Source organism: Narcine bancroftii, chromosome 2 (assembly GCF_036971445.1).
Source record: "Narcine bancroftii isolate sNarBan1 chromosome 2, sNarBan1.hap1, whole genome shotgun sequence".
Classification (NCBI taxonomy): domain Eukaryota; kingdom Metazoa; phylum Chordata; class Chondrichthyes; order Torpediniformes; family Narcinidae; genus Narcine; species Narcine bancroftii.
In genome coordinates this window covers 139,065,301-139,079,115 of record NC_091470.1, presented here as the reverse complement: position 1 = coordinate 139,079,115, position 13,815 = coordinate 139,065,301, and the positions used below count along the sequence as shown (strand labels likewise).

Sequence of the window (13,815 nt, the reverse complement as noted above, 5' to 3'; positions counted from 1 at the left end):
CCTCATTTATCCGACTCCGCACCTCGCATTCCCCCGTAATTTGGACACCGTCACTCACATTTTCCAACATAACGCAGACTCTGAAAATTGCATTCCACCATAACTTGGAAACCACATCTCGAATCCCCCCGTAACTTGGACACCGCCCCTTGCATTCACTCCTGTAATTCGGACACTGCACCTCGCGTATTCCCGTAACTCGGACACTCCACCTCGATTTCCCCCATAACTCGGACATCGCACCTCACGTTTCACCCCCCATAACTCAAATACTGCCACTTGCAATCCCCTGTAACTCGGTTATCGCACATCGCTTTCCCCTGTAACTCGGACACCACAACTCACATTCCCCATGTAACTCGGTATCCGCACCTCGCATCCACCCGTAACTGGGAAACCGCCCCTCACATTTCCCCCGTAACTCAGACACTACACCTGCCCTGCCCCCATTTATCGGACACCTCCCTTTGCGTTCCCCCATAACTTGGTCACCTCACCTCGCATTCCCTCGTAACTCAGTCATCGCACCTCGCATTCCCCCATAACTCGGACACCACACCACACGTTCCCCACGTAACTCGGACACCACCCTTCGCTTTCCCCCATTTATCGGACATCGCCCTTCGCATTCTCCCATAACGCGCTCACCGCACCTCGCGTTCCCTAGTAACTCGGTCACCGCACCTCGCATTCCCCCGTAACTCTAACACCGCACCTCACGTTTCACCCCTCATAACTCAAATACTGCCCCTCGCAATACCCTGTAACTCGGTTACCGCACATCGCTTTCCCCTGTAACTCGGACACCACCCCTCGCATTCCCCTGTAACTTGGACAACATCCCTCACATTTCCCCGTTACTCGGTCACCGCAACTTGAATTTCCCCGTAACTCGGACACCGCCCCTCATGTTCACCCCGTAACTCAGAACCCACACCTCGCATCCACCCGTAATTGGACAGCGCCCTTCACATTTCCCCCGTAACTCAGACACCACACCTCGCATTCCCCCATTTATCGGACACCGCCCCTTGCATTCCCCCCGTTACTCAGACACCATCCCTCGCTTTCCCCCATTTATTAGACACCGCCCTTTGCTTTCTCCCATAACTCGATCATCGCACCTCGCGTTCCCTCTTAACTCGGACACCGCCCCTTGTTTTCCCCCCCCACTTAACTCGGACACCGCCCCTCGCGTTAACCCATAACTCAGACATTCCCCTCGCATTTCACCATAATTCGTATCTCGGGCATCGCACCTCACGTTTCCCTGTAACTTGGACACACCACCTCGATTTCCCCCATAATTCAAACACCGCGCTTTGCATTCCCCTATTTATCGGACACCCCACCTCGCATTCCCCTGTAACTCGGACACCGCACCACACATTCCCCACTTAACTCAAACACCGCGCTTTGCATTGTCCCATTTATCCGACACCGCACCTCGCATTCCCCCGTAACTCGGACACTGCCTCTCACATTTTCCAACGTAACGCGGACACCGCAACTCATATTCCCCTATAACTCTAAAACCACATCTCGAATCCCCTGTAACTCGGACACCGCCACTTGCATTCACTCCTGTAACTCGGACACCGCTCCTCGCGTATCCCCGTAACTCGGACACTCCACCTTGATTTCCCCCATAACTCAGACACCGCACCTCACATTTCACCCCCCGTAACTCAGACACTGCCCCTCACGTTCCACCCGTAACTCGGACACTGCACCTAGCATCCCCCCGTAACTCGGACACCGCACTTCGCATTCCCCCGTACCTTGTACACTGCCCCTCACATTTTCCCACGTAATGCGGACACCACCCCTTGCATTTCCCTGTAATTCGTATCTCGGACATCGCACCTCGCGTTTCCCCGTAACTTGGACACTCTACTTCGATTTCCCCCATAACTCGGACACTGCCCCTCGCATTCCCCCGTAACTCAGACACCGCACAACATGCTCCCCACTTAACTCAGACACCGCACTTCGCATTGCCGCATTTATCCGACACCGCACCTCGCATTCCCCCGTAACTCGTACACAGCCCCTCACATTTTCCCACGTAATGCGGACACCCTCCCTCACATTTCCCTGTAATTCGTATCTCGGACATCGCACCTCGTGTTTCCCCGTAACTTGGACACTCTACATCGATTTCCCCCATAACTTGGACACTGCCCCTCGCATTCCCCCGTAACTCGGACATCGCACAACATGCTCCCCGCTTAACTCAGACACTGCACTTCGCATTGCCCCATTTATCCGACACCGCACCTCGCATTCCCCCGTAACTCGGACACTGCCACTCACATTTTCCAACGTAACGAGGACTCTGCAACTTGCATTCAACCATAACTCGGAAATCCCCCCGTATCTCGGACACTGCCCCTTGCATTCATTCCTGTAATTCAGACACCGCACCTCGCGTATTCCCGTAACTCGGACACTCCACCTCGATTTCCCCATAACTCAGACACCGCACCTCACGTTTTATCCCCCGTAACTGGGACACTGCCCCTCGCGTTCCACCCGTAACTCGGACACTGCACCTCGCATCCCCCAGTACCTCGGACACCGCACCCATCGATCCCCCCATAATTCGGTCACTGCGCTTCGCATTCCCCCATAACTCCGACACTGCCCCTCGCATTCCCCCGTAATTCGGACACCGCCCTTTGATTTCCCCCCGTAACTCGGACACCACACCTCACGTTTCACCCCCCGTAACTTGGATACTGCCCTTCGCAATCCTCTGTAACTTGGTTACCGCACCTTGCATTCCTCCGTAATTGGTACACCGCCCCTCGCATTCCACCCGTAACTCGGACACTGTCCCTCACGTTCCACCCGTAACTTGGACACCATGCTTCGCATTCCCCCATTTATCAGACACCGCACCTCGCATTCCCCCGTAACTCGGACACCGCACCTCACGTTCCCCACGTATCTCAAACACCGCGCTTCATATTCCCCCATTTATCCAACACCGCACCTCGCATTCCCCTGTAACTCGGACACTGCATCTCTTATTCCCTCGTAACTCAGTCACCACACCTCGCAATCCCCCGTAACTCAGACACTGCACCTCAGGTTCCCCACGTGACTTGGACACCGCCCCTAGCGTTAACCCATATCTCGGGCAACCCCCATTGCATTTCTCCGTAATTCATATCTCGGACATCGCACCTTGCATTTCCCCGTAACTTGGACACTGCACCTCGATTTCCCCCATAATTCGGACACCGCACCTCACGTTTCAACCCCCGTAACTCGGACACTGCCCCTCACATTCCACCCATAACTCGGACACTGCACCTCGCATTCCCCCGTAACTCGGACACTGCACAACACGCTTCCACGTAACTCAGACACCGCGCTTCGCATTGCCCCATTTATCCGACACCGCACCTCGCATTCCCCTGAAACTCAGACACTGCCACTCACATTTTCCAACGTAACGTGGACTCTGCAACTTGCATTCCACCATAACTCGGAAACCACATCTCGAATCCCCCCGTAACTTGGACACCGCCCCTTGCATTCACTCCTGTAATTCGGACACTGCACCTCGCGTATTACCGTAACGCGGATACTCCACCTCGATTTCTCCCATAACTCAGACACCGCTCCTCACGTTTCACCCCCCGTAACTCAGACATTGCCCCTGACGTTCCACCCGTAGCTCGGACACTGCAGATCGCATTCTCCCATAACTCGGATACCGCACCTCACATTTCACCCCCCATAACTCGAATACTTCCCCTCGCAATCCCCTGTAACTCGGTCACCGCAACTCGCATCCTCCCGTAATTGGACACCGCCCCTCACATTTCCCCCGTAACTCAGACACCACACCTCGCATTCCCCCATTTATCGGACACCGCACCTCGCATTCCCCCATAACTTGGACACCGCACCTCACGTTCCCCATATAACTTGGACACCGCCCCTTGCTTTCCCCTCCCCTTAACTTGGACACCGCTCCGAGCGTTAACCCAGAACTCGGACAACCCCCCTCGCATTTCCCCGTAATTCGTATCTCGGGCATCGCACCTCACGTTTCCCCATAACTTGGACACTCCACCTCGATTTCCTCCATAATTCAGACACCGTGCTTTGCATTCCCCTGTAACTCGGACACCGCCACTCACATTTTCCAATGTAACGCGGACACCGCAACTCGCATTCCCCCGTAACTCTAAAACTACATTTCGAATCCTCCGTAACTCGGACACCGCCACTTGCATTCACTCCTGTAACTTGGACACTCCTCGCGTGTTCCCGTAACTCGGACACTCCACTTTGATTTCCCCCATAACTCGGACACCGCACCAAACGTTTCACTCCCCCCCCCCCCCCACCGTAACTCGGACACTGCCCCTCATGTTCCACCCATAACTCGGACACTGCACCTCGCATCCCCCGTAACTCAGACACAGCACTTCGCATTCCCCCGTAACTCGTACACTGCCCCTCACATTTTCCCACGTAATGCAGACACCTCCCCTCGCATTTCCCTGTAATTCGTATCTCGGATATCGCACCTCGCGTTTCCCCGTAACTTGGACACTCTACATCGATTTCCCCCATAACTTGGACACTGCCCCTCGCATTCCCCCGTAACTCGGACATAGCACAACATGCTCCCCGCTTAACTCAGACACCGCACCTCGCATTGCCCCGTAACTCGGACACTGCCACTCACATTTTCCAACGTAACGAGGACTCTGCAACTTGCATTCAACCATAACTCGGAAATCCCCCCGTATCTCGGACACTGCCCCTTGCATTCATTCCTGTAATTCAGACACCGCACCTCGCGTATTCCCGTAACTCGGACATCCACCTCGATTTCCCCATAACTCAGACACCGCACCTCACGTTTTATCCCCCGTAACTGGGACACTGCCCCTCGCGTTCCACCCGTAACTCGGACACTGCACCTCGCATCCCCCAGTACCTCGGACACCGCACCCATCGATCCCCCCATAATTCGGTCACTGCGCTTCGCATTCCCCGTAACTCGTACACTGCCCCTCACATTTTCCCACGTAATGCAGACAACCCCCCTCGCATTTCCCTGTAATTCGTATCTCGGATATCGCACCTCGCGTTTCCCCGTAACTTGGACACTCTACTTCAATTTCCCCCATAACTCGGACATTGCCCCTCACGTTCCATTCGTAACTCGGACACTGCACATCGCATTCCCCTGTAACTCGGACACCGCCCTTTGCTTCCCCCCCGTAACTCGGACACCGCACCTCACATTTCACCCCCCCGTAACTTGGATACTGCCCCTCGCAATCCCCTGTAACTCGGTTACCGCACCTCGCATTCCTCCGTAACTGGGACACTGCCCCTTGCATTCCCCTGTAACTCGGACACCTTCCCTCACATTTTCCGGTAACTCGGTCACCGCACCTTGAATTCCCCCCTGTAACTTGGTCACCTCCCCTCGCATCCATCCGCCGCTCGCATTCCACCCGTAACTCGGACACCACCCCTCACATTCCCCCCGTAACTCGGTAACCGCACCTCACATCCACCTGTAACTTGGACACCGCCCCTCGCTTTCCCTCAATTATCGGATACCGCCCTTTGAGTTCCCCCATAACTTGGTCACCGCACCTCGCGTTTCCTCGTAACTCAGTCACCGCCCCTCGCATTACCCCCGTAACGAGGACACTTCCCCTCGCATTCCCCCCGTACCTTGGACACCACCCCTTGCTTTCTCTCATTTATCGGACACCGCACTTTGCGTTCTCCCATAACTCGGTCACTGCACCTCACGTTCCCCTGTAACTCGGACACTTCTCGCATTCTCTCGTAACTCAAACACCATGCTTCGCATTCCCACATTTATCGGACACCGCCCCTCGCTTTCCCTCATTTATTGGATACCGCCCTTTGTGTTCCACCATAACTCGGTCACCGCACCTCGCGTTCCCTTGTAACTCAGTCACCGCACCTCGCATTCCCTCATAACTCGGACACCACACCTCACGTTCCCCATATAACTCGGACACCGCCCCTTGCTTTCCCCTCCCCTTAACTTGGACACCGCTCCGAGCGTTAACCCAGAACTCTGACAACCCCCCTCGCATTTCCCCGTAATTCGTATCTCGGACATCGCACCTCGCGTTTCCCCGTAATTTGGACACTCCACCTCGATTTCCCCCATAATTCGGACACCGCACCTCACGTTTCAACCCCTGTAACTCGCAAACTGCCCCTCACATTCCACCCGTAACTCGGACACCACGCTTCGCATTCCGCACGTAACTCAGACATCGCACCTCACATTCTGCACGTAACTCAGACATCGTGCTTCACATTCCCCCATTTATCGGACACTGCATCTCACATTCCTCCGTAACTCGGACACCGCACCTCACATTGCGCACGTAACTCAGACGTCGCACCTCACATTCTGCACGTAATTCAGACATCGTGCTTCGCATTCCCCCATTTATCGGACACCGCATCTCGCATTCTCCCGTAACTCGGATACCGCACCTCACGTTCTCCACGTAACTCAGACACCGCGCTTCGCTTTGCCCTTTTTATCCAACACCGCATCTCGAATTCCCCCATAACTCGGACATTGCCCCTCACGTTAACCCATAGCTCAGACAACCCCCCTCGCATTTCCCTGTAACTCGTATCTCGGACTCCGCACCTCACGTTCCCCTGTAACTCGGACACTTCTCGCATTCCCTCGTAACTCAAACACCGTGCTTCTCATTCCCACAATTATCGGACACCGCACCTCTCATTCCCTCATAATTCGGACACCGCACCTCACGTTTCAACCCCTGTAACTCGCAAACTGCCCCTCACATTCCACCCGTAACTCGGACACCGCGCTTCGCATACCGCACGTAACTCAGACATCGCACCTCACATTCTGCACGTAACTCAGACATCGTGCTTCACATTCCCCCATTTATCGGACACTGCATCTCACATTCCCCCGTAACTCGGACACCGCACCTCACATTCCGCACGTAACTCAGACATCGCACCTCACATTCTGCACGTAATTCAGACATCGTGCTTCGCATTCCCCCATTTATCGGACACCGCATCTCGCATTCTCCCGTAACTCGGACACCGCACCTCACATTCTCCACGTAACTCAGACACCGCGCTTCGCTTTGCCCTTTTTATCCGACACCGCATCTCGAATTCCCCCATAACTCGGACACCGCCCCTCACGTTAACCCATAGCTCAGACAACCCCCCTCGCATTTCCCTGTAACTCGTATCTCGGACTCCGCACCTCACGTTCCCCTGTAACTCGGACACTTCTCGCATTCCCTCGTAACTCAAACACCGTGCTTCTCATTCCCACAATTATCGGACACCGCACCTCTCATTCCCTCATAATTCGGACACCACCCTCACATTTCCCCACGTAACGTGGACACCGCAACTCACATTCCCCCATAGTTCAGACACCGCACCTCTTGTTTTCCCATAACTTGGACACTGCACCACGCGTTCCACCATAACTCGGTCTCCGCACCTCGCATTCCCCTGTAACTCGGTCTCCGCCCCTTGCATTTCCCCACATCACGCAGACACTGCAACTCACATTCCCCCGTAACTCGGATACCACACCACGCATCCCCCTGTAACTTGGTCCCCGCCCCTCGCATTCCCCCCGTAACTTGGCCACCGTACCTCGCGTTCCCACATAACTTGGACACTGCACCTCACGTTCTTCACGTAACTCAGACACCGCCCCTCGTGTTTCATCCCCCCAGTAACTCGGAGACTGCACCTTATGTTCCATCCGTAACTCGGACATTGCACTTTGGATCCTCCTGTAACTCGGATACCGTGCTGCGCATTCCACCATTTATCAGACATCACACCTCGAAATCCCCCGTAACTCGGACACTGCACCTCACATCCCACCGTAGCTCAGAAACCGCGCTTTGCATTCCCCCATTTATCGGACACCGCATCTCGCATTTCCCCGTAACTCAGACACCGCACCTCACGTTCCGCACGTAACTCAGACACCGTGCTTCGTATTCCCCATTTATCGGACACTGCACCTCGCATTCCCCCGTAACTCAGACACAGCATATCACATTCCCCACGTAACTCAGACACCGCGCTTCGCATTGCCCTATTTATCCGACACCGCATCTCGCATTCCCTCATAACTCGGACAGCGCCCCTCGCGTTAACCCATAACTCGGACACACGCCCACGCATTTCCCCGTAACTCGTATCTCGGACTCCGCACTTCACGTTCCCCTGTAACTCGGACACCGCACCTTGAATTCCCTGTAACTCGGACACCAGCCCTCACATTCCCCCCTGTAACTCGGTCACCTTCCCTCGCATCCAACCGTAACTTGGACACCGACACTCACATTCCACCCGTAACTTGGACATCGCACCTCACGTTCCCCCCGTAACTCGGACACCGCACCTCGCATCCAGCCATAACTTGGACACCGCCCCTTGTATTCCACCCGTAACTCGGACACTCCCTCACGTTCCACCCGTAACTTGGACACCATGCTTCGCATTCCCCCATTTATCAGACACCGCACCTCGCATTCCCCCGTAACTCGGACACCGCACCTCACGTTCCCCACGTATCTCAAACACCGCGCTTCATATTCCCCCATTTATCCAACACCGCACCTCGCATTCCCCTGTAACTCGGACACTGCATCTCTTATTCCCTCGTAACTCAGTCACCACACCTCGCATTCCCCCGTAACTCAGACACCGCACCTCAGGTTCCCCACGTGACTTGGACACCGCCCCTAGCGTTAACCCATATCTCGGGCAACCCCCATCGCATTTCTCCGTAATTCATATCTCGGACATCGCACCTCGCATTTCCCCGTAACTTGGACACTCCACCTCGATTTCCCCCATAATTCGGACACCGCACCTCACGTTTCAACCCCCGTAACTCGGACACTGCCCCTCACATTCCACCCATAACTCGGACACTGCACCTCGCATTCCCCCGTAACTCGGACACCGCACAACTCGCTTCCCACGTAACTCAGACACCGCGCTTCGCATTGCCCCATTTATCCGACACCGCACCTCGCATTCCCCTGAAACTCAGACACTGCCACTCACATTTTCCAACGTAACGTGGACTCTGCAACTTGCATTCCATCATAACTCGGAAACCACATCTCGAATCCCCCCGTAACTTGGACACCGCCCCTTGCATTCACTCCTATAATTCAGACACTGCACCTCGCGTATTACCGTAACTCGGATACTCCACCTCGATTTCTCCCATAACTCGGACACCGCTCCTCACGTTTCACCCCCAGTAACTCAGACATTGCCCCTGACGTTCCACCCGTAGCTCGGACACTGCAGATCGTATTTTCCCATAACTCGGACACCGCACCTCACATTTCACCCCCCATAACTCGAATACTTCCCCTCGCAATCCCCTGTAACTCGGTCACCGCAACTCGCATCCACCCGTAATTGGACACCGCCCCTCACATTTCCCCCGTAACTCAGACACCACACCTCGCATTCCCCCATTTATCGGACACCGCACCTCGCATTCCCCCATAACTCGGACACCGCACCTCACGTTCCCCATATAACTTGGACACCGCCCCTTGCTTTCCCCTCCCCTTAACTTGGACACCGCTCCGAGCGTTAACCCAGAACTCGGACAACCCCCCTCGCATTTCCCCGTTATTCGTATCTCGGGCATCGCACCTCACGTTTCCCCATAACCTGGACACTCCACCTCGATTTCCCCCATAATTCAGACACCGTGCTTTGCATTCCCCCGTAACTCGGACACCGCCACTCACATTTTCCAATGCAACGCGGACACCGCAACTCGCATTCCCCCGTAACTCTAAAACCACATTTCGAATCCTCCGTAACTCGGACACCGCCACTTGCATTCACTCCTGTAACTTGGACACTCCTCGCGTATTCCCGTCACTTGGACACTCCTCTTTGATTTCCCCCATAACTCGGACACCGCACCAAACGTTTCACCCCCCCCCCCCCTCGTAACTCGGACACTGCCCCACTGCCCCTCACGTTCCACCCATAACTCGGACACTGCACCTCGCATCCCCCGTAACTCAGACACAGCACTTCGCATTCCCCCGTAACTCGTACACTGCCCCTCACATTTTCCCACGTAATGCAGACACCCCCCCCTCGCATTTCCCTGTAATTCGTATCTCGGATATCGCACCTCGCGTTTCCCCGTAACTTGGACACTCTACGTCGATTTCCCCCATAACTTGGACACTGCCCCTCGCATTCCCCCGTAACTCGGACATCGCACAACATGCTCCCCGCTTAACTCAGCCACCGACCGCACTTTGCATTGCCCCATTTATCCGACACCGCACCTTGCATTCCCCCGTAACTCGGACACTACCACTCACATTTTCCAACGTAACGAGGACTCTGCAACTTGCATTCAACCATAACTCGGAAATCCCCCCGTATCTCGGACACTGCCCCTTGCATTCATTCCTGTAATTCAGACACCGCACCTCGCGTATTCCCGTAACTCGGACATTCCACCTCGACTTCCCCATAACTCAGACACCGCACCTCACGTTTTATCCCCCGTAACTGGGACACTGCCCCTCGCGTTCCACCCGTAACTCGGACACTGCACCTCGCATCCCCCAGTACCTCGGACACCGCACCCATCGATCCCCCCATAATTCGGTCACTGCGCTTCGCATTCCCCTGTAACTCGTACACTGCCCCTCACATTTTCCCACGTAATGCGGACACCCCCCCTCGCATTTCCCTGTAATTCGTATCTCTGATATCGCACCTCGCGTTTCCCCGTAACTTGGACACTCTACTTCGATTTCCCCCATAACTCGGACATTGCCCCTCACGTTCCATTCGTAACTCGGACACTGTACCTCGCATTCCCCCGTAACTCGGACACCGCCCTTTGCTTCCCCCCCGTAACTCGGACACCGCACCTCACATTTCACCCCCCGGAACTTGGATATTGCCCCTCGCAATCCCCTGTAACTCGGTTACCGCACCTCGCATTCCTCCGTAACTGGGACACTGCCCCTTGCATTCCCCTGTAACTCGGACACCTTCCCTCACATTTCCCTGTAACTCGGTCACCGCACCTTGAATTCCCCCCTGTAACTTGGTCACCTCCCCTCGCATCCACCAGCCGCTCGCATTCCACCCGTAACTCAGACACCACCCCTCACATTCCCCCCGTAACTCGGTAACCGCACCTCGCATCCACCTGTAACTTGGACACCGCCCCTCGCTTTCCCTCATTTATCGGATACCGCCCTTTGAGTTCCCCCATAACTTGGTCACCGCACCTCGCGTTTCCTCGTAACTCAGTCACCGCCCCTCGCATTACCCCCATAACGTGGACACTTCCCCTCGCATTCCCCCCGTACCTTGGACACCACCCCTTGCTTTCCCTCATTTATCGGACACCGCACTTTGCGTTCTCCCATAACTCGGTCACTGCACCTCACGTTCCCCTGTAACTTGGACACTTCTTGCATTCCCTCGTAACTCAAACACCATGCTTCGCATTCCCACATTTATCGGACACCGCCCCTCGCTTTCCCTCATTTATTGGATACCGCCCTTTGTGTTCCACCATAACTCGGTCACCGCACCTCGCGTTCCCTTGTAACTCAGTCACCGCACCTCGCGTTCCCTCATAACTCGGACACCGCACCTCACGTTCCCCATATAACTCGGACACCGCCCCTTGCTTTCCCCTCCCCTTAACTTGGACACCGCTCCGAGCGTTAACCCAGAACTCTGACAACCCCCCTCGCATTTCCCCGTAATTCATATCTCGGACATCGCACCTCGCGTTTCCCCGTAACTTGGACACTCCACCTCGATTTCCCCCATAATTCGGACAGCGCACCTCACGTTTCAACCCCTGTAACTCGCAAACTGCCCCTCACTTTCCACCCGTAACTCGGACACCGCGCTTCGCATTCCGCACGTAACTCAGACATCGCACCTCACATTCTGCACGTAACTCAGACATCGTGCTTCACATTCCCCCATTTATCGGACACTGCATCTCACATTCCCCCGTAACTCGGACACCGCTCCTCACATTCCGCACGTAACTCAGACATCGCACCTCACATTCTGCACGTAATTCAGACATCGTGCTTCGCATTCCCCCATTTATCGGACACCGCATCTCGCATTCTCCCGTAACTCGGACACCGCCCCTCACGTTAACCCATAGCTCAGACAACCCCCCTCGTATTTCCCTGTAACTCGTATCTCGGACTCCGCACCTCACGTTCCCCTGTAACTCGGACACTTCTCGCATTCCCTCGTAACTCAAACACCGTGCTTCTCATTCCCACAATTATCGGACACCGCACCTCTCATTCCCTCATAATTCGGACACCGCCCTCACATTTCCCCACGTAACGTGGACACCGCAACTCACATTCCCCCATAGCTCAGACACCGCACCTCTTGTTTTCCCATAACTTGGACACTGCACCACGCGTTCCACCATAACTCGGTCTCCGCACCTCGCATTCCCCTGTAACTCGGTCTCCGCCCCTTGCATTTCCCCACATCACGCAGACACTGCAACTCGCATTCCCCCGTAACTCGGATACCACACCACGCATCCCCCTGTAACTTGGTCCCCGCCCCTCGCATTCCCCCACGTAACTTGGCCACCGTACCTCTCGTTCCCACATAACTTGGACACCGCACCTCACGTTCTTCACGTAACTCAGACACCGCCCCTCATGTTTCATCCCCCCAGTAACTCGGAGACTGCACCTTACGTTCCACCCGTAACTCGGACATTGCACTTTGGATCCTCCCGTAACTCAGATACGGATTCCCTCATAACTCGGCAGCGCCCCTCGCGTTAACCCATAACTCGGACACACGCCCTCGCATTTCCCCGTAACTCGTATCTCGGACTCCGCACTTCACGTTCCCCTGTAACTCGGACACCGCACCTTGAATTCCCCAGTAACTCGGACACCAGCCCTCACATTCCCCCCTGTAACTCGGTCACCTTCCCTCGCATCCAACCGTAACTCGGACACCGACACTCGCATTCCACCAGTAACTTGGACATCGCCCCTCACGTTCCCCCCGTAACTCGGACACCGCACCTCGCATCCAGCCGTAACTTGGACACTGCCCCTTGTATTCCACCCGTAACTCGGACACCGCCCCTCACGTTCCCCGTAACTCAGACACCATACCTCGCATCCCTCCTGTAACTCAGACACCGCCCCTTGCCTTCCCCCCGTAACTCGGACACCGCACCCTGAGTTTCCCCATAATTTGGATACTGGACCTCGTGTTCCCCCATAACTCAGTCACCACACCTCGCATTTCCCCATAACTCAGTCACTGTACTTCGCGTTCCCCCATAACTCAGTCACCGCACCTCGCATTCCCCCGTACCTACGACACTGCCCCTCGCATTCCCCCATAAATCGGACACTGTACCTCGCATTTCCCTTTTAACTTGGACACTGCACCTCGCGTTCCCCCATAACTCAGTGACCGCACCTCACATTCCCCCGTATCTCTGACACCGCCCCTCACATTTCGGACACTGCACCTCGTGTTCCCCTGTACCTCGGACTCCGCCCTTCGAATCCCCCCCGTAACTCGGACACCCCCCCCTCACATTTCCCCGTAACTTGTATCTCGGACACCGCACCTCACGTTCCCCTGTAAATCAGCCACTGCACCTCGTATTCCCTCGTAACTCAGACACCACACTTTGCCTTCCCCCATTTATCGGACACCGCA

The 13,815-nt window shown here is 55.3% G+C and overlaps 1 protein-coding gene across 3 annotated transcripts in view; it reads left to right on the top strand.

Annotated features, from left to right (window-relative positions):
- casp2 (caspase 2, apoptosis-related cysteine peptidase) overlaps nt 1-13,815 on the top strand; it is a 32,419-nt gene that overhangs the window by 10,259 nt on the left and 8,345 nt on the right. The gene's annotated exons all lie outside the window — the stretch shown is intronic.